The sequence below is a fragment of the Blennius ocellaris genome (genome assembly GCF_963422515.1).
Source record: "Blennius ocellaris genome assembly, chromosome: 12".
NCBI lineage: Eukaryota > Metazoa > Chordata > Actinopteri > Blenniiformes > Blenniidae > Blennius > Blennius ocellaris.
The window spans coordinates 8,777,799-8,797,085 of NC_137661.1; positions in this window are offsets into that span (position 1 = coordinate 8,777,799).

Genomic DNA, 19,287 nt, shown 5'->3' on the forward strand with positions numbered 1-19,287 from the left:
AAGTATGTAAACAAAAAGAGTAACATTAACAGTTTGTGTCCGAGCCGCTATGTTGGTCATTTGATTATGAACTTGAGTGAATACAATTCTAGATATATGGTCATAAAGAATAATATAAGAGATGTATTGTTTTTAATGAACGCGCTGGATCGTTTGTGGTGAATCTTGCAAGGTTCATTGAATTAAATCATGAAGAAGAGTTTTTTTTTTTTGTTTGTTTTAAGCAAATGCAGCTGGAAATGTAAAAGAAGTACTACACTCCACTTTGGGTTATTTTGAGGGGGATGATTCACTGTTTACGGCTTTAGAAAATACAGATTCTGGGCCAACAATAGTATCTGTGCATAAACCTATGAAAAGTGGACGCCAACACCAGTCGTACTAAACGCCTTAGGTGTCTTTAAACCTCCTTGGAATTTAAAATATGATGGACTAACACAGAAAAGCATTTTATCGCCCCTTTGCACAAAATTACTTTGTTTCAGCACAAACACAACATTTGACAAAATTACTTATATGCAGTTTAAAAAGCTAAAATGTAATAACAGAATGTCAACGATGACATGATTGCTATCTAACTAATTAGATTGAAATTAATTAAAAGCAAATCTAATATATTGGACAATAGCCAGGAATACTGTAAAAAGATTTCATGTGTTTGGGAATGTGGTCAAATGAACCACAACCATCACTGCCTTGGTATTTATGAGATCCTCTTGAGAGAACAAGTTCACGTTTCCCAACCAAATACAAAGTTACCACAGAAAATATGGACAAACAAAGACCACTTAGTTTTATAGGAATAAGATGCTAAAGAAAACCTCCCAAAAATATTTAGTAAAAAAGTGTTGCACATATATATATTAAATAAGTACAGCTGCTCCTATCACAAACATTATTTCTTCAGTTTGGCAACTGAGGATACTATTTTCTAATAATCATTCCCAAAGTATTTGGGTGGATACTCAACCAAAATAACCCAGTATATATATATAAAAAAAATATCTAAAAAAAAAAAAAAAAAAAAAAAAAAAAAAATATATATATATATATATATATATATATATATATATATATATATATATATATATATATATATATTGTAATATTCTGCAGTTGTAATATAGTTGTGAGTTTATTGTCTTTTAATGATTTTCTGATGGTTCCGATTGTTTTAATGTTCAGTGAATGCACCGTTGGATTGTGAGTGGCTGCGGGTGGAGAATAGGGGCGGGTCAGGTGTGCTGTGTGGGTCGGCCTGAGGAGAGCGAGAGGTGACGTGAATGAGCGAGAGAGCTGCCAGGTTCGTTGAAGATTGTATTCTGTGTTGGCGTGGTTACGGCCTACAGTAACCAGGTTCGAGAAGCAATAAAGCGGCTTTGCTGTCAAGAACGTCGTGGTTATTCCAGCGGCCTGCGGGACGCTACAATATATATATATATATATATATATATATATATATATATATATATATATATATATATATATATAATAATAATAATTAAAATTCATGGATATTCTTGGCCGAGTTGAGAAATGAACACACATCCTCAATTTAAAATGTCACATTTTATTCCATTTGGAAAATGTATACTGTCTTAATCACAGTTCACACTGTAACAAATCAAGCTTTTGAAGAAATGTTAATTTACCTTTGAAACATTGCAGAGATGCAGAAATCAAGCTCATTGTAGAAATCAGGTAAAGAAGTGACGCACCAATATGAAGACATTTACTTATAAACAGTCCAGCTCAGTAGATGTTAACTGTATGAGGAAAAACTCAGTAATGAACATACAACCAACCGTATCACGACAACTGTGACACGATTTTCACTGCAATAGGATTGAAGTTTTTAATCACAATGAATTTACTTCCCTGGAGACATCAGACACTGCAAAACGTTCAGTTGAGGGAATGCATCAATCATGATCTTCACACCAGAGCATACAGGGCAGATTATGTACTGCCGTAATAAAACAGCCGGTCCTTTCAGTATTTAAAGAATTTAGAAGCCTTCATCTGCTGACGTCGTTACACTTATTCCTTTGGAATCACATGTCAACTTTAAAAGTTTTCCACTCAGGATAAAATGATCAGTAATGTGAACCTCATCAAGCATCAAGATGCTTCGTGATTCGCCGTACTTTCTCCTTCTTGTTTCTGTTGCCGTGTTTTTTCCAAGGTTTCCCCGCCATCGTTTCTGATCCTGCTTTACCTGCGAGGACGGGTCCGCGGCCTGGTTTTCCTAAAAGAGCGAGGTCTATTAACACTAAAGCAGGACAAATTGATTTCTACAGCACCATTGAGACACAAGGCGATGCACAGTGCTTGACAAGGAAACACATTAAAACAAAGCAACGAAGAAAGGAGAATAAACTAAAAGCTGCATCAACAAGCTTCTCTGAATCTCATTTGGTTGGAAATCCTTTAATTCTTGCAATAGATTTCAGATGGCAGTGAACTGATTTAGTTATTTTCTTAATGTCTAACCCAAGTGACATGGAGTCAAAATGAGAGTTTAGCATTTTTTCTTTGGGGCCAAAAACAATTACCTCCCATGTTTTCTGCCTTACATTAAAAAACATTCCGACACATCCACTCATTATTTTGATTTATGCACCAACGAGTTCCTGTCCTGGAAGCAAGATCTAAACCAATTTAATGCGTCAGAAATGACCAACAAGTATGTCAAGTCCTATGTTGTAGACAAGTGTGTCAAAAGCAGCACTAAGCTCCATGAATAATTAATCTGAAACTCTCCATGTGTCATTGTTCACATGAACGCCCTTCAGCAGTTCAAATACAATTTAAATGCTGGAGTTTGACCAGAATCCATATGACAAAATGCAGCAGGTATACTTCACCTGGCGGAAAAAGTTCTTTATGCTCACTTGCAAGAATAAGGTATCGTGATTCCGTCAAACTTTCCACTGGTGTTTCGGATTAACTGGCGTCCATGTTAACTGGTGACCAATTTAAATGTGGGTAAATGACTGTGGCGAGGACAGCTATGGATTTCTGTCTGGTTTGTTGTATCTGGTGTTGGTCATCAGTTAACATGGAAACCAGTTAATCCGAAACACCGGGCCGCTGCGTCGCTGAACTTGATAGTGCCGTCCAACAAATATGACCTAATAGTTTTAATATATATCTAATGAATATGTTATAATTACTAATTAATACAATTAAACATAAATATCAATATATACATATATATCTACAAACTCTGGAAAATTTGAATTTTTAAAAAATTGGTTACTTTGTTTAAGGAACATTAAAATGGTAGAAATATCAAGAAATTCAAAGTGTAATTTTTCCTTAAAAAAGTTGGAAGTCGCAGTAACAGAACCAGTGGATATATCAGCGTAGCTGAAGTTCCAGCCAATCAGCGGTGGCTGTGGTTTCAACCAATCAGTGATCTAGCTGCCGTGGCGGCCAATAGGAAGCCGTTACTACCTGACGGGCAGTTAGACATAACCAACGCCAGGCTTCAGTCCTCCGTGAGCCTTCTCGTAGCAGCCACGAAAAAAGGAGCCGGCATCAACAACCAAAGTAAGTGCTTATTTTTACTGGATTGATCAACTCCTGTCACTTAGTGCTGATGTTGCTAATGTTGCTACATGTTCACGAGATTGGGTTGTTTTTTAATTATACATTTATATAAAAATATATCATATATCTCTCTCTCAAACACCCTCATACAAATAATATGCAATGCTTTTTCCATCTCCAGAATGGTCAGAATGCTTAGATCGGAATGGGAGGCTCTTCGGAGTAACAATCCCCCACCAGACCCCGTTGAGCCTCCTCATGAGGAGCTCGATCCACAAACCGGGTAAGTGTTTACACATTCTGTTGTTTTTAGATCATGCCAGATTCTTTTAAGTTGCTTCTTGATCTCTAAGAGGTTTCGGTGGTTTAACAAAGTTAACTTCTGATGACAAACTTTTTAGTTTAAAAAAAACTGAAAAGTGCCAAGTGCATCCAAGTTTGAACTAAGAGAGTAGGAAAAGTAACATTTCACACTGTATAAATGTTGTAAGTTCAAAAATCCTTCAAATTGGTCAATTGGCTATCGAAAAACAATCATTTGTTTGAGGACTACAAATCCATCAAGGCCTGAAAGCTAGCTGCTAAAGCTAATGTGATGACCTGAAGGCCGTCTCCATGGCAACACAAATAAACACCTGCCATTTTAATTCTACTTTCTCACCACTCTGCTAGTTAAAAATACTTCCACCATATCTAAACACAGATAACAAAGGAGATTAAACATAATTAGAACATTTATGAATACATTTTGAGTGTAGCTGCCGCTCAGTGATACATATATGTGTGTAATAACAACAATACTAGTGAAAAAGTATCAACAAAGTACCAGTGATAGTGAAAAGTAACATTTCAAACTGTATTTTCACTCAGAAGCTTTAGAAAGAGTAAAATTTCTTGCATTTCAGTTTATTTTAATAATTTATCTTACATTGAATTATCCTGAAGCTATTGAATTGTGGTTGATGTTCATTAAATAAATTCAGTCATTTCTGATGTTAAGAACTATTAGTGCCAGTGTTTATGTCATTATTCTTGTAACATGTTTGGCTTTAAAGTGACTGTGAACCTCATTCTGATATTCAATGCTTTTCCCATCTCCAGAATGGACATTTTAAATGCATTGGTGGAACTACTGGGGGACGAGTTGACTCCAGACCCGGTCCCACCAGCTTCTGGTCCTCTGGCTGAGTATGTTTTTAAATTATTCTGTATTCTTTAAGTTACTGAAAATCTCCAAATACATTCAAGTTTTAACTAAGAGAGTGTGAAAAGTAACATTTCACACTGTGCATTTCCACTCAGCGTTTCTTGTTTCAGTGATTTGGTTGTGATTTATGTTTATTAGAAATGTTATCAGTTGTGTTGATATATATACTACTGTGAAAGAAATCATACATTCAGTCTTTTCTGATGTTAATAACTGTTAGTTCCAGTGTTTGTATCATTATTCTTGTCACAGTTTTTTACTGTGAGCCTCATCCTAATGTTCAATGCTCTTTCTGTCTCTCGGATTGACTTTGATGACAACCTGAAAAGTCTTCTGGAGGAATGTGGTCAGGGTCACCTCCAAACCATCGAGCCAGATTCCCTCCTTCAGCTAGACACCGGACAAGCTGGAGTGGGACAGGTGAGACGTTCAGTCACTGGAACTTAGAGCTGTGATTTCACTTGTTAAGACGTTGAAGATGTAGAACAATGTGGGACTCTGATTGATAAATATCTCTTTTAATTACACAGCAAAATATGCTTTTGAAAAAAGACACATTTGATCCTTTAAATTCCACCTCACTCTGTGTGTGTCGATCTAGTTGAGAGATCTTAACAGTCTCTCAACTTATGGAACTTGTGCTTTTAACACTTTTCTTTTGTCTCCAGTCTGTTGAAGGACTGTCCCAGAGCCCGAGTCCCGCCCCCCCTGCTGCTCCTCCGACTCCAACTCCCACCCCCTCCACCTCCAGGTGAGTCCCACTGTCCACTTCTGGCTCTAAAAACACTTCTGGCTGTTTGTACCTACATGAACATCATTACATTCAGTTTATTTACCAGAGCTTTACTTCAAGCTCTGAGTCATTGCTCAGTGACAAAACCTCCGTTTATTAAGTGTCAGTGAGGCCTGACTGTGACTCACATGTTGGAGTGTAACACCAGACATCCTATTACATGTCGATTTGTGTTTGAAGTCTTCTTGAATGCTTGCTCTGAACATTTGTTTTTGGTTCCTGCAGGAAAAGAAAACGTCCTGACGATCACGAGCCGCACATTCGAAAACCCCCGAATGCCTTCATGCTCTATTTAAAAGAGCAGAGAGCCACCACTGCGGCAGCTCTCGGCACCAAGGGGAGTGCGGCCGTGAACGCCGAGGTCGGAAAGAGGGTGAGTTGTCGGCTCCTACATATTGGAGATACAAACTCATTACTCATGTTTAGAAGCTGGCTTGTCGTTGTGTGTGCTGACAACGTGTTGTCGTCTCTCCACAGTGGAAGGCCATGTCACAAACAGAGCAGCAGCGGTATTACGACCTGGCCAAACTTGAGGCTCAGCTCCACCAGGAGAGGCATCCAGGCTGGTCGCCCGCCTCAAACTATGTAGGAACTCTCTCCTCACCTAAAACTCATAAATGCTCACAAGACGTCAATAAAACTGCTAAACAGCTTTTGTTTTTTTAATCAACTTAGTGATTAAACGTATTTTCTATTTTTAGGGCAAAAAACGACCGCGGAGGAGAGGGCGAAACAACCAGCCTCTCAATCCTCCTCCTCCACCAGTGATGCCTGTGGCATGGTTTTGGGTGGACAGCAATGGACACATCCATCAATTTCAAAACGTCGCCAGCTCCTAACGCAGCGAATCAATCGCTCCCCGCTGCCGGCCCACCGCAGCATTGACCATTTGAATAAAAAATAAAAAATTCACTGTCATTCTCTCATTTGTTTTTATTCCCATATGACGAGTAGCATTCTTTTGTGCTTTATATTCGTTTTTTAAACCTGATGATTGTTGATGTTTTGTAGCACAAATGAAACTCACAAGTCCACAACAGTGGATAAACTTTATTTTGTGGTTTTTTTTCAAGTGTGTTTCTGCTAAGAGTCGTCGCTTCAGCTTCAGTGAACATGTTTTCTCGTCTACATTCCTATTTTAATTTGAACGCAGCATCATCTTTGCCACTTCTACTCCTCTTTTGTACCACTGATATTTACATGATGTGAATTTGACACTGAACATTGAGGCAATAGTAACGCAGTGCAGCAAACTGGACTCATAAACAAAAAGACATGAGTGATGAAATTGAAATCTAAAGCTAAAGAGAATAAGAAGCATGACAGCATTTCAAAGAACAACGTAATGAAATCCCCTCAGCGTGTTTAAAGAAAGCCTTTCAAACCAAATTTACCCATGAAGCTCTTCTTCTCGTCTTTTGCGATGCGGGCAGCCAAAGCCAGGCCGATCCCGGAGGAGCAGCCCGTGATGAGAACCACCTTCTGGTTCATTGTTGACCGCTCACGCTTTGTTTTGGATCTCCGACAGCAGACGATGGCCGAGAAGCAAGAGAAGTGAAAGGGAGGCACGACGTGGAGTCACTTTAAAAGCCGGCTCTTTAATCCACAAGTCTGCAACTCAGCAGTTATGGCCGCATGCACAGGGCCTGAAGATGAGCTTCCAGCCTGACTTCCCTCTGGCTTATTGAGCTTCATCTAATAGTCATAGAAACAAACACTTAGAATCTACAAATGTAGCCTGTCTATATGTTGTAAAGACTTAAAAACTGCAAGGATAGTGATTTTGGCCTTTGACCTAATGGCCAGAACATATTAGATATTCATCTGCCCAATCAGGAGAAATTCCTTGAAGACTTTTTACAGGCGATACAGGAGCAGTAATCCAGACTGTAACTCTTCAAGTATTCAATATGTTAAAACTGTCCTCTCCTTTTACACAAAGTTTCCAAATACATCTAACTTTTCCTTTCTTTTAGAAATCCTGTAAAAGTAAATATTTATTTGTCCTCTGGATGGCGCCATTACATTAAAATGCATTCTTACGTTTGGCTCGACTCACCAGTCCACAATGAGGGAAATATCAATAAGCTAGAAAGCCACACGAAGCTGTATTTAAACGTGGATTTTACAACTTTAACACTAAAATGAGAGTATTTTGTACATGCAGCTTTTCTGTACAGATTCTCACTTTTGAGATGATGCAGCCGGAGACATACATAAAAAAATTTATAAGTCAAATGTACATAAGGGTGAACTGCTTTTGTCCACAGGTGATTCCCACTTAAAAGCAAGACAGAACATAAACTCTTTTCACAATAAAAACACTCATCCTGTGTTCTTTTGTGTGAACATCCATATTCAAAGCAGCTCAATGTGGCTTTCAGCGTCTTCACATGGTTTCTAATGCAGAAAGTAGAACGGTGGAGAACATCAGCAATTATACCAAAAAATTATGTCAAAGAGAAATTGACCTTTATTTATAAGTTCTGATTAAACACTTCAAAGTAAGGTAGCAGATTACCATATATATATATATATATATATATATATATATATATATATATATTCTAAATGAAGCTTATTGTGATCCGCCATTTATTATTGTACTTCTGTCCCAGGTTACACGCACAACCCCCCCCCCCCCCCCCCCCCCCCCCCACACACACACACACACACACACACACACAGGGCAACCATTCACACACCCAGAGGGCGAAATGGCTTTCAATTAGCAGATCAAGAACATTTCTGTCAAAACAAAATAAGTTGTGTTAATAATTTAGCAGTACCTCATCAATAAAGCCTGCTGGTTAGTTACACTGATGAAGACTTGTAGATACGGTGTTCAAAGCTGTCCTGGTATTTAGTACAACAGGTGGATTTCAGTATTGTTACCGAGGCTGCCTGCTTGAAGTGAAACAGATGATGACTTTCTGAATTCACTGTCCTGCAGTATAAGCAGAGGTTTTTCTGCACACTTCTTTGTTACTGTATTTCTATATTATTATTCTTGGTGTGTCGACTCAGGCTCATTTCATTTCGACATATTCATCCCATGTGCGACCTGATGAAGAAAGAAAGCAGGCTCATGGGCGGTACAATAGTGTGGTGGGTACCACTCCCACCTCACAGGGTGGAGGTCTCCGGATGGAGCCGGGGCCCAATCTCAAACGATACAAACACTGGATTGCAGAGTGCATTCTTTAACGTTTCTGAGTGCTGTTCTTTCTTTCCTCAAATCGGATGTTTCTGAATGTCAATTGAGTGCTGAATGTTGACTCTTCCATGTGATATGAATTGGTGCTTTAATACAGGTTGCAGACTTTATAGCTTGACATTTATTTTATGAATAATTACTTCCTGTCACATGCCACCATAATTGAAGGACACCTGTTGTGAATTGACGGGCTGAATCAGAGGGTGTGACAGTATGAAGACATGGTTATTGAAACCATCTTATTTTCATCCCCGGCCTGGACCAAGCTGAGGCAGAAAGGAATATTTCATATATATAAATCCGCAGATAAGATTAAATCATTTACCTACTGTACAGCAATATTTTATTATGACAATATTCTTGGTGTTCTTAGCCTATTTCACTTGTAAGACTGGAGGCTGCATCACTCACTAAAACAGTGTGCTTTTAACAGTATTTTATAATATCTTCACGTGTATCAACAAACACAATTCATCTTTAGGCTAAATTTCCTTTTATGTCTGCTGATTGAGAATAGTTTAGGCAGCTCACCAATACCAGTAAGAATGTAGTAACCAAAGTTGGCCATCAGGTGGCAGCAGAATATGACAGAATACCAAAGATACTCTGTTCAAAACCTTTAAGGGAGTTTGACACATAGAATGAATTAAACAAACATGCAAACATTTACGTTTAGGTATGAACCTTGAATACATCCATTTTATTTGACAACACTGTCAAAATATCGGCGACTGTTGTTTCCATGCATGGAAAGACCCCCTTTGCGAGCAGTAGAATCCCCCAAAGTGTTTGGATTTGGATTTTGGATTTTGGGATCTAATTCAACAAACAAACAAAACTGATATGCGTGCATCTAATTATTCCAAAACAAGAATCATTAAACTGAAGACAGAGCAACGCAGGAATCAAACTTAAAAACAAACAGAATTAAAAGAGAAAGAGGTCTTAAAAAGATGTGAATTCATTGTAAATGTGCAGTGGGTGTAATTATTTGCCGAAACTTTCCTGTCAAGGAGCCTTTTGCTGCATGTGCCTGTTTCCATTATTTGGTGAAAGTAATTTCATTTTCACAGGTTTCATAAGTTGGTGGCAATATAAAGAGACACTGTTTGTGAAAACAGCATCACCTGGTAGGATGACAGCTCCTTCAGCCAGCGATTCCACTAAGACACTAGAGAAGGAAATGACTGTGAGGAGGAGGAGGATGAGGAGGAGGAGGAGGAGGAGGACGTGACCTTGGAGACTGACTGACCTCTATTGTACCGACATGGAAGACAAAGGAGAACCAAGCCCCGGTTTCCAGCGCTGTGAGATCCATCAATCAATCAATCAATCAATCTTTATTTATAAAGCACATTTAAAAAAAATTAAAGGTAACCAAAGTGCTGTACATCAAAAACATTAAATAAAATAAATAAAATAATTCAAAAGTTAATTCAAAAGCACAGAAGAGACAAGGCATAAAACATAGAAAACATGTAAACAAACAAGCTTACTACAAGTTATATGACATCAAACAAGATGAAAATAAATCAAGGTGTACTAAAAGCCAAAGAATAAAAGTGGGTTTTTAAAAGGGATTTGAAAAAAGGGAGCGAGGAAGCCTGCCTGATGTTGATAGGCAGCTCATTCCAGAGTTTCGGAGCAGCGGCGGCAAATGATCTGTCTCCTCTGAGCTTCAGCCTCGTCTTAGGGACTGTCAGCATCAAAGAGAGAGGTCACTGGAGAGAGAGGAGATCCTGTAGTACAGAAACCTCCCAGGGTGACTGTGGACAGAGGAATGTCCTCCACACCTCAGCTTTTCTCTGGTGTGGTCATGCTGGAAGTGGATAAGCAGCAACATCCACTGCAGTCCACCTCAGGGACGGATATATTTGAGCTATAAAGCAAAGCTGTCTTTACCAGTCGGTCTATATCCCCGCCCTCACCTATGGCCATGAACTGCAAGAATGAGACCATGAATACAAGAGGGTGAAAAAGAGCTTTCTGTCTTCTCTTGGTGAAGGAGTGAGGAGCTCAGCTGTCTGGGAGAGAGTCGAAGTGGAGCAGCGACTCCTCCACATTGAGACGAGTCAGTTGACGTGGTTCGGGCATCTGATTTGGATCAGTTCTCTCCAGGTCTCAGGAAGTGTCCTGGACACTGAACGGTGCTTTAACAGAAGTGGGGTGGCACTCGGTCTTTTTATGGCCGTATGTTCGTGATAGAGACACAAGGATCCATGTGACTTACGTACCATGTTGAGCAGCAGTTTTTCTTTGTTGCTCCATTTTCCAGTTAATTCAACATTTATTCACCCAGTTTCAGCCACACAGTGTCAAGACTATAGACACTGCATTTGATCCTCACTAGATTTTAAAATCTCTTCCTTATATGATGCACTTTTTATTACTTTATTATTTACTTTGACATAAACTTCAAGTTACATTATAGAATATAAATCAACACATTTACGACTGATACAGCATAACATCAATGTAGTTTACAAATGATCCATTTGTAAACGTCTCAATGTGCAATAATGATACTTGGACAAAATTAACAATTTCGTGAGTTGATGTTGACGAGTTTATTTGTTTTTTTTCCCAACAGGTGATGGCGGTGTCATTTTTGAGACGGGGGTCATTGTGTAGAAGTCTTCCTCTATTGGTCGAATCACGTGTCATGCAGTCCATAGCAACCACAATGTTTTACTGTGAAGTGGTGATGGATCTGATATATGGCAAATATCTGTTTGTTTTTTTGTTTGTTTTTTTATTCTGACCACAGTGAATTTCTCATTTTGCCTCAGGAAGACGTCAACATCAATGTTCTTAAGTTTGTATATAATTCAGTTATCGCATGAGCTGTGCATATGCGTGAAGAGTTGTGTTCACAGTGATTTGTGGGTTTGTGTTTCTGAGCCCATGCAGTGACATCTAGTACATCCAGTGTTCATTAAGCAGTGCCGCCATGTGCACAGCGGCATCTCCAAACTTTGAACTCTTTGATGATATTATACATTTTAAAAGTTGAGATCTTCGAAGAGTTCATTAAAAATTAAAAAGTAGTCTTCTGGAATTGTTTCTAAATTGTCTCTCTAACCCTATTATCAAGTCACGTTACTTCCCTGTCGTCAAATGACCCTGAGATCTGCATCCATCCCTCTCTTATACATTTGAAACTTGGTTCACGTGAAGCTGGAACAAAGGCACGTAAAAGTCACCTGTCCATAACAGAATTATCGTTTTCTCACTTTCAGCATCTGATGTGTTAAGATTGTTTATGAAACATGCATTTCATTTGATCCCCTTTTGTTGCCATTTATTCACGTTAAATCATTAAACCACTGTTTTCATCATTTATGTGCTTGAAATGAAGTTTACTGGTTTAAACATCTTTCACCGAAACACACCCGAGTCAATATTGTACCCAGGTTGGAGTATTTGAGTTTTTCCACTTTATCAGACAACTCAGAGAATCATCTCAAATCCAAGCTGTTTTTGCGTGTCATTGACATGTTAATAATTGTAGAGACCGAACAAGCTGCTATTCCTATACTGTACAACGAGGACTGGATGCTCTGTGCAGAGATATTGCAATTTTTAAAAAAGAATAATAATAATAAAACTATGTTGCTCTTCTTCTTTAAAGTCATTTTCATTACATTGTTATTGTTGCACTGGACTACTGAGTTATAATTTTAAGAGGAGCAGCATTGAGGCAGATGGAGGAAGCTTCAGAGGAGAATCACATACAGCAGCACAGACTGTTGGCTGCCCTCTCCCCTCCCTCAAGTACATTTACATCTCCAGAAGCCTCAGCTGAGCACAAAACATCACCAGGGCAGTTCACACCCTGGTTTCTACCTGCTGGACCTGCTGCCCTCTGGTGGCAAAGACACAATATTGGCCAGAGTCACAACCACCCTTCATGCACACATTCACACACGTTCTGCACTGCCAGGGTACTGTTGTACATTGTATAATGACAATAAAGGCTATTTATCCTCTTGTATTTGGACGAGATGAAGCAGTATTTAGTAGCCTCAGCAGCTACTGTCAGTGACGGTACTGTCCTACACTCTGAACTGCACTTACTGCCATGAAATATGTCCCACAGTTATTATTCCTATGACCAGTTTCAATCTAAACCGCAAGGTGTTAAATGAGAATTTCTTCTCCCCACATGACTGGGACACATGTTGCACAGTGTGCAGCTCCTCACATTAGAGACGACAGAAGCAAAAGCAGTGCAGAAATCAGGGCGAGACAGAGGGGACACAAACTTGGTCTGCGTCCAGGGTTTTTTTGGTGCTTGGTTGCAGTTTTATCATATTTAAAATTTTGCACATTTAAATATTGTGTGTAAAGTTTGAAATATGTATCTTGTATGTTAATTATTTAATAAAGTATTTCTTTACTGACCTGTCATCCTGGACTTCATTCATCATTCTTCTGGGGCCGGGAGAACCCATAGTCCTTCTTGCCTCGGGCCCCCAGGGGGTCTAGAAACGCCCCTGCTGGCAGGCCGCTGGATTCCACGCTGTGAATACAGGGCAGAGTCCAGTCTAATTACAAATATGGGACAAAAACATAATATTCAGTTGTGTGTACAGACATTTTGTACGGCAGGTGGTCAGTGTAAAATAAAGGCACCTTGTGCAGCGTGCGGATCCATAGGGTGCTTTATTATAGTAGTGAGAGATTAAAGAAAGAAAGAAAAAAACAAGTACATGTAAGTAGAGAGAGTGGAGAGAGAGAGAGAGAGAGAGAGAGAGAGAGAGAGAGAGAGAGCTGAGAGACCGGCGAATGAGAGGAGATCGAGCTCTTCAAGACCACTTCAAAAATTGTGTTGGAAAACTTAAATAAAGTTTTAATGTCTTGATGCACGACTTCTTCACTTGATCAGTGGAAATGTGGTTTAAAGGAGCATTTTGTGTTTGATAAAGTGAGCTGGTGTTTCTGATTCGGACCTTCTTGTCCAGCGTAAGGCTCAGTTTTATTATCACCCAGAAATGTGTTCAGAATCTTGAAAATGTTTCCAGATTTGTTCATATTTATACATGTTTAGATCTGCTCATATTCGTCAATGACTGAAACAAGCAGCTTATTTTGCACTTCTTTTTTGGGGGTTTCTATCAAAACATTCTAAAATGCTTTGAAAGATGTCTTGATGTGTTGTTTGAAAATAAATCTGATAAAACTTTTGTTTTCCCTAAACTCAGACTAACTGTCAGTTCACGTAAACCAAGTATGTAAACAAAAAGAGTAACATTAACAGTTTGTGTCCGAGCCGCTATGTTGGTCATTTGATTATGAACTTGAGTGAATACAATTCTAGATATATGGTCATAAAGAATAATATAAGAGATGTATTGTTTTTAATGAACGCGCTGGATCGTTTGTGGTGAATCTTGCAAGGTTCATTGAATTAAATCATGAAGAAGAGTTTTTTTTTTTTGTTTGTTTTAAGCAAATGCAGCTGGAAATGTAAAAGAAGTACTACACTCCACTTTGGGTTATTTTGAGGGGGATGATTCACTGTTTACGGCTTTAGAAAATACAGATTCTGGGCCAACAATAGTATCTGTGCATAAACCTATGAAAAGTGGACGCCAACACCAGTCGTACTAAACGCCTTAGGTGTCTTTAAACCTCCTTGGAATTTAAAATATGATGGACTAACACAGAAAAGCATTTTATCGCCCCTTTGCACAAAATTACTTTGTTTCAGCACAAACACAACATTTGACAAAATTACTTATATGCAGTTTAAAAAGCTAAAATGTAATAACAGAATGTCAACGATGACATGATTGCTATCTAACTAATTAGATTGAAATTAATTAAAAGCAAATCTAATATATTGGACAATAGCCAGGAATACTGTAAAAAGATTTCATGTGTTTGGGAATGTGGTCAAATGAACCACAACCATCACTGCCTTGGTATTTATGAGATCCTCTTGAGAGAACAAGTTCACGTTTCCCAACCAAAAACAAAGTTACCACAGAAAATATGGACAAACAAAGACCACTTAGTTTTATAGGAATAAGATGCTAAAGAAAACCTCCCAAAAATATTTAGTAAAAAAGTGTTGCACATATATATATTAAATAAGTACAGCTGCTCCTATCACAAACATTATTTCTTCAGTTTGGCAACTGAGGATACTATTTTCTAATAATCATTCCCAAAGTATTTGGGTGGATACTCAACCAAAATAACCCAGTATATATATATATAAAAAATATATCTAAAAAAAAAATAAATAAATAAATATATATATATATATATTGTAATATTCTGCAGTTGTAATATAGTTGTGAGTTTATTGTCTTTTAATGATTTTCTGATGGTTCCGATTGTTTTAATGTTCAGTGAATGCACCGTTGGATTGTGAGTGGCTGCGGGTGGAGAATAGGGGCGGGTCAGGTGTGCTGTGTGGGTCGGCCTGAGGAGAGCGAGAGGTGACGTGAATGAGCGAGAGAGCAGCCAGGTTCGTTGAAGATTGTATTCTGTGTTGGCGTGGTTACGGCCTACAGTAACCAGGTTCGAGAAGCAATAAAGCGGCTTTGCTGTCAAGAACGTCGTGGTTATTCCAGCGGCCTGCGGGACGCTACAATATATATATAATAATTAAAATTCATGGATATTCTTGGCCGAGTTGAGAAATGAACACACATCCTCAATTTAAAATGTCACAATTTATTCCATTTGGAAAATGTATACTGTCTTAATCACAGTTCACACTGTAACAAATCAAGCTTTTGAAGAAATGTTAATTTACCTTTGAAACATTGCAGAGATGCAGAAATCAAGCTCATTGTAGAAATCAGGTAAAGAAGTGACGCACCAATATGAAGACATTTACTAATAAACAGTCCAGCTCAGTAGATGTTAACTGTATGAGGAAAAACTCAGTAATGAACATACAACACAACCGTATCACGACAACTGTGACACGATTTTCACTGCAATAGGATTGAAGTTTTTAATCACAATGAATTTACTTCCCTGGAGACACCAGACGCTGCAAAACGTCCAGTTGAGGGAATGCATCAATCATGATCTTCACACCAGAGCATACAGGGCAGATTATGTACTGCCGTAATAAAACAGCCGGTCCTTTCAGTATTTAAAGGATTTAGAAGCCTTCATCTGCTGACGTTGTTACACTTACTCCTTTGGAATCACATGTCAACTTTAAAAGTTTTCCACTCAGGATAAAATAATCAGTAATGTGAACCTCATCAAGCATCAAGATGCTTCGTGATTCGTCGTACTTTCTCCTTCTTGTTTCTGTTGCCGTGTTTTTTCCAAGGTTTCCCCGCCATCGTTTCTGATCCTGCTTTACCTGCGAGGACGGTCCGCGGCCTGGTTTTCCTAAAAGAGCGAGGTCTATTAACACTAAAGCAGGACAAATTGATTTCTACAGCACCATTGAGACACAAGGCGATGCACAGTGCTTGACAAGGAAACACATTAAAACAAAGCAACGAAGAAAGGAGAATAAACTAAAAGCTGCATCAACAAGCTTCTCTGAATCTCATTTGGTTGGAAATCCTTTAATTCTTGCAATAGATTTCAGATGGCAGTGAACTGATTTAGTTATTTTCTTAATGTCCAACCCAAGTGACATGGAGTCAAAATGAGAGTTTAGCATTTTTTCTTTGGGGCCAAAAACAATTACCTCCCATGTTTTCTGCCTTACATTAGAAAACATTCCGACACATCCACTCATTATTTTGATTTATGGACCAACGAGTTCCTGTCCTGGAAGCAAGATCTAAACCAATTTAATGCGTCAGAAATTACCAACAAGTATGTCAAGTCGTATGTTGCAGACAAGTGTGTCAAAAGCAGCACTAAGCTCCATGAATAATTAATCTGAAACTCTCGATGTGTCATTGTTCACATGAACGTCCTTCAGCAGTTCAAATACAATTTAAATGCTGGAGTTTGACCAGAATCCATATGACAAAATGCAGCAGGTATACTTCACCTGGCGGAAAAAGTTCTTTATGCTCACTTGCAAGAATAAGGTATCGTGATTCCGTCAAACTTTCCACTGGTGTTTCGGATTAACTGGCGTCCATGTTAACTGGTGACCAATTTAAATGTGGGTAAATGACTGTGGCGAGGACAGCTATGGATTTCTGTCTGGTTTGTTGTGTTGGTCACCAGTTAACATGGAAACCAGTTAATCCGAAACACCGGGCCGCTGCGTCGCTGAACTTGATAGTGCCGTCCAACAAATATGACCTAATAGTTTTAATATATATCTAATGAATATGTTATAATTATTAATTAATACAATTAAACATAAATATCAATATATACATATATATCTACAAACTCTGGAAAATTTGAATTTTTAAAAAATTGGTTACTTTTGTTAAGGAACATTAAAATGGTAGAAATATCAAGAAATTCAAAGTGTAATTTTTCCTTAAAAAAGTTGGAAGTCGCAGAAACAGAACCAGTGGATATATCAGCGTAGCTGATAGTTGCAGCCAATCAGCGGTAGCTGTGGTTTCAACCAATCAGTGATCTCGCTGCCGTGGCGGCCAATAGGAAGCCGTTACTACCTGACGGGCAGTTAGACATAACCAACGCCAGGCTTCAGTCCTCCGTGAGCCTTCTCGTAGCAGCCACGAAAAAAGGAGCCGGCATCAACAACCAAAGTAAGTGCTTATTTTTACTGGATTGATCAACTCCTGTCACTTAGTGCTGATGTTGCTAATGTTGCTACATGTTCACGAGATTGGGTTGTTTTTTAATTATACATATATATAAAAATATATCATATATCTCTCTCTCAAACACCCTCATACAAATAATATGCAATGCTTTTTCCATCTCCAGAATGGTCAGAATGCTTAGATCGGAATGGGAGGCTCTTCGGAGTAACAATCCCCCACCAGACCCCGTTGAGCCTCCTCATGAGGAGCTCGATCCACAAATCGGGTAAGTGTTTACACATTCTGTTGTTTTTAGATCATGCCGGATTCTTTTAAGTTGCTTCTTGATCTCTGAGAGGTTTCAGTGGTTTAACAAAGTTAACTTCTGATGACAAACTTTTTAGTTTAAAAAAAACTGAAAAGTGCCAAGTGCATCCAAGTTTGAACTAAGAGAGTAGGAAAAGTAACATTTCACACTGTATAAATGCTGTAAGTTCAAAAATCCTTCAAATTGGTCAATTGGCTATCGAATAACAATCATTTGTTTGAGGACTACAAATCCATCAAGGCCTGAAAGCTAGCTGCTAAAGCTAATGTGATGACCTGAAGGCCGTCTCCATGGCAACACAAATAAACACCTGCCATTTTAATTCTACTTTCTCACCACTCTGCTAGTTAAAAATACTTCCACCATATCTAAACACAGATAACAAAGGAGATTAAACATAATTAGAACATTTATGAATACATTTTGAGTGTAGCTGCCGCTCAGTGATACATATATGTGTGTAATAACAACAATACTAGTGAAAAAGTATCAACAAAGTACCAGTGATAGTGAAAAGTAACATTTCAACCTGTATTTTCACTCAGAAGCTTTAGAAAGAGTTAAATTTCTTGCATTTCAGTTTATTTTAATCATTTATCTTACATTGAATTATCCTGAAGCTATTGAATTGTGGTTGATGTTCATTAAATAAATTCAGTCATTTCTGATGTTAAGAACTATTAGTGCCAGTGTTTATGTCATTATTCTTGTAACATGTTTGGCTTTAAAGTGACTGTGAACCTCATTCTGATATTCAATGCTTTTCCCATCTCCAGAATGGACATTTTAAATGCATTGGTGGAACTACTGGGGGACGAGTTCACTCCAGACCCGGTCCCACCAGCTTCTGGTCCTCTGGCTGAGTATGTTTTTAAATTATTCTGTATTCTTTAAGTTACTGAAAATCTCCAAATACATTCAAGTTTTAACTAAGAGAGTGTGAAAAGTAACATTTCACACTGTGCATTTCCACTCAGCGTTTCTTGTTTCAGTGATTTGGTTGTGATTTATGTTTATTAGAAATGTTATCAGTTGTGTTGATATATATACTACTGTGAAAGAAATCATACATTCAGTCTTTTCTGATGTTAATAACTGTTAGTTCCAGTGTTTGCATCATTATTCTAGTCACAGTTTTTTACTGTGAGCCTCATCCTAATGTTCAATGCTCTTTCTGTCTCTCGGATTGACTTTGATGACAACCTGAAAAGTCTTCTGGAGGAATGTGGTCAGGGTCACCTCCAAACCATCGAGCCAGATGCTCTCCTTCAGCTAGACACCGGACAAGCTGGAGTGGGACAGGTGAGACGTTCAGTCACTGGAACTTAGAGCTGTGATTTCACTTGTTAAGACGTTGAAGATGTAGAACAATGTGGGACTCTGATTGATAAATATCTCTTTTAATTACACAGCAAAATATGCTTTTGAAAAAAGACACATTTGATCCTTTAAATTCCACCTCACTCTGTGTGTGTCGATCTAGTTGAGAGATCTTAACAGTCTCTCAACTTATGGAACTTGTGC